The sequence below is a fragment of the Limulus polyphemus genome, unplaced genomic scaffold (assembly GCF_000517525.1).
Source record: "Limulus polyphemus unplaced genomic scaffold, Limulus_polyphemus-2.1.2 Scaffold5757, whole genome shotgun sequence".
Lineage (NCBI taxonomy): Eukaryota > Metazoa > Arthropoda > Merostomata > Xiphosura > Limulidae > Limulus > Limulus polyphemus.
The window spans coordinates 43856-46602 of NW_013671367.1; the positions used below are offsets into that span (position 1 = coordinate 43856).

The 2747-nt window shown below is 32.8% G+C and overlaps 1 long non-coding RNA gene across 1 annotated transcript; it reads left to right on the forward strand.

Moving 5' to 3' along the window:
* The first annotated feature begins 810 nt into the window (after nt 1–810).
* On the forward strand, nt 811–2514 carry LOC106472949. Its single transcript, XR_001291647.2, has 3 exons — nt 811–1030; nt 1504–1736; nt 2309–2514. It is a non-coding gene; the product is annotated as an uncharacterized LOC106472949 (long non-coding RNA).
* The last annotated feature ends 233 nt before the right edge of the window (nt 2515–2747 follow it).

A 2747-nucleotide genomic window follows, 5' to 3' on the forward strand; every position in this document is an offset into this window, starting at 1 on the left:
ATAAAATCTTTATATCGGAAATATTTTTTATATGTTTACAAGAAACTCAATTATTCGCTTATCACAGTGATATATGTATATACTGTGTGTGTGACGACTTTTATGTAGTTATGCTGAAATTCCTAAAGGGTTAGAAGGTTCTCTTGAACACCTCTCTTTTCAGACAAGTGACCAGCTCAGGTTATTTCCTGATGTCTTACGATATTACTGAAATACTAGTTTAATTAAAAATCTTATATTCGATATATCTTACCCTTGTTTATCTTTGTTTTATTCGGGTAACAGTTAACCCAACGGAATCTTGTACGCCGGATAAGGAATAAACGCATTTAAGTCAACTAAATACATAATTTATCTTTAAATAAAGATAATTCATTTAAGTACGCAGGCTCGTTTTAATTCAATAGCATCAACAAAACATTAGGTCTTAAAGAAGCTGGATCACCACCTAGTAGACACAGAATCTAACAAAATATGGTGTTCTTTCTACTATTGTATATCTTATCTTGTCATTATCATTGGAAGGATCAAGTGACCTTCATGGACAACCCCGCCCTTTAAAGAGGAGATTATCCAACAGGAAATCTTCTTTCCCTGTTCTGCTATGCGAATTCCATCCAGTTTCTTGTAGGAAATGGGTCAAATATTTTTTTTTATTAGACATTAATTTTTGTAACTCATGTACTCTGACCATTTGACCTTCAACAAAAATATCTTTTCAACCTACAGTTCCATGTTTAAACACGAAAAGAAGGGGGAAGATGTAGCGGCTGGTTAGCCTTCAACTGAAGCCTTTTATGTTGACATTTCTACAACTCCTCCCCTTGTAATCCGTTACATTTTCAACTACTTGATCGCATTGAACTCATTGCATAGAGGGAGCAAAAGAGGTAAATTAAACAGTCATTATTGCTATGTTATGTTGAAAAAACTTGTGGTCAGTACTATAAAAGCAGCTTTGGAGGATCGTGCAAAGCATAGCCTGACAGAGTCAAGCAAACGAACAAAACCTATCAACATGAACAAGCTGGTAAGTTCAGAATTCAATCCTTTTTCAAATCATGGTTTGTTAATAGTAGAGTATAAAGGGCGTTGTAATGGTGGCTGGAACAATGAAATGTAAAAAAATCCCTAAATGTTTATAATCAAGGATAATAGATAGCAAGTATATGAGCAATTAGAATCCCAGTTCTACATAATATCAGAATTTCAATTGCTAACGTTTTATCGAAGACGACTTCCCTTATACACCACTTTAATAACAACAGACTAAGTTGGTCGGAGAATTTCTATTTGTTTCCCTCTGTGTGTGACAAATCAAACTCTAACTCTTACGTTATTACATTAAATGCTTCTAATAGGTATTTATAAGTTTTTAAAAAAGGCTATTTTGATTCATATTTGAGCCTATGCTTTAACACTTTACGCTTGTGTTTTGAAATGTGTTTGAAATAACTGAGTTTTAAGGGAACATTATGTAAGCTAGCGTTTTCTCTCGTGCAGTTTGTCCTTCTTGTCGTCGCCCTTATGGCCACCGTTGCTGTGGGTCAAGCCGTGAGATACGCAAATGGCTACACCTACGACATCGAAACTGGCCAAGTGTCCAGCCCTTACACAGGCAGAGTATACGAAACTAAGGGAAAAGCTCCCTTTTATGGTTTTGGTTTCAAGTATCCCTATCACTATTATCCAGGCTACTATCACGGATATCCCCATGTCTTCTACTAAACAGTCTTGTAAGTAGGAAAGATTGCTCTTAAATTGAAACATTTTGCTCAAAAAATGTTTAATTTATTTTTCCTTTAAGCAGCTACGAGTAATGCCCCAAAATATATCTATATTTATATTTTATTTTATTTTCCTTTAAACAGCTACGAATAATGCCCCAAAATATATCTATATTTATATTTTATTTTCCTTTAAGCAGCTACGAATAATGCCCCAAAATATATCTATATTTTATTTTATTTTCCTTTAAACAGCTACGAATAATGCCCCAAAATATATCTATATTTATATTTTATTTTATTTCCCCTTAAGCAGCTACGAGTAATGCCCCAAAATGTATCCATGTTTATATTTAATTTTATTTGGACAGTGTTTATAATAATTGACTGCTCCATGTTTATGGAATACAGGACAATAAGATAACCTAGCACCACTTCTGTTTATAAGATTGTTGTCATTAGAACTTACGAATTAAAACAGCTAAGTTTCGTTCAACGAATCTTCTGAGAAGTTAAGATCAAACTTTAGACACATAATTTTGATTGATATATTTGATTATTTTTCGTTTTTTCATTTGCAGTGTACCAAGTTTATTCTTCCAAACAACATATTGGCCAAACTTTCAAACTTAACTTTTCTTTTGACTCTTCAGTGATGATCATCATCAAATAAAAGAAGCATGAGTTTGTCTCCAAGTGCCACTTTTATGACGTCACTACTGGATATTCCGAGTAATTACAACACGTCTTCTACGCTATGCTGTTCTTGTATATAATAGGAAAATAATAATAAAACTATTTCAACCTCTTCTTTTGTATTTTTATTGTTATTGCTTTCGATATGAACAAAATTCCATGACGTTGAAAACACATTAATAATCTAGCTGTTTCACTTAATAACCTATCCGTTTCATTTAATAACCTATCCGTTTCACTTAATAATCTATCCGTTTCATTTAATAACCTATTCGTTTCACTTAATAATCTATCCGTTTCATTTAATAACCTATTCGTTTCACT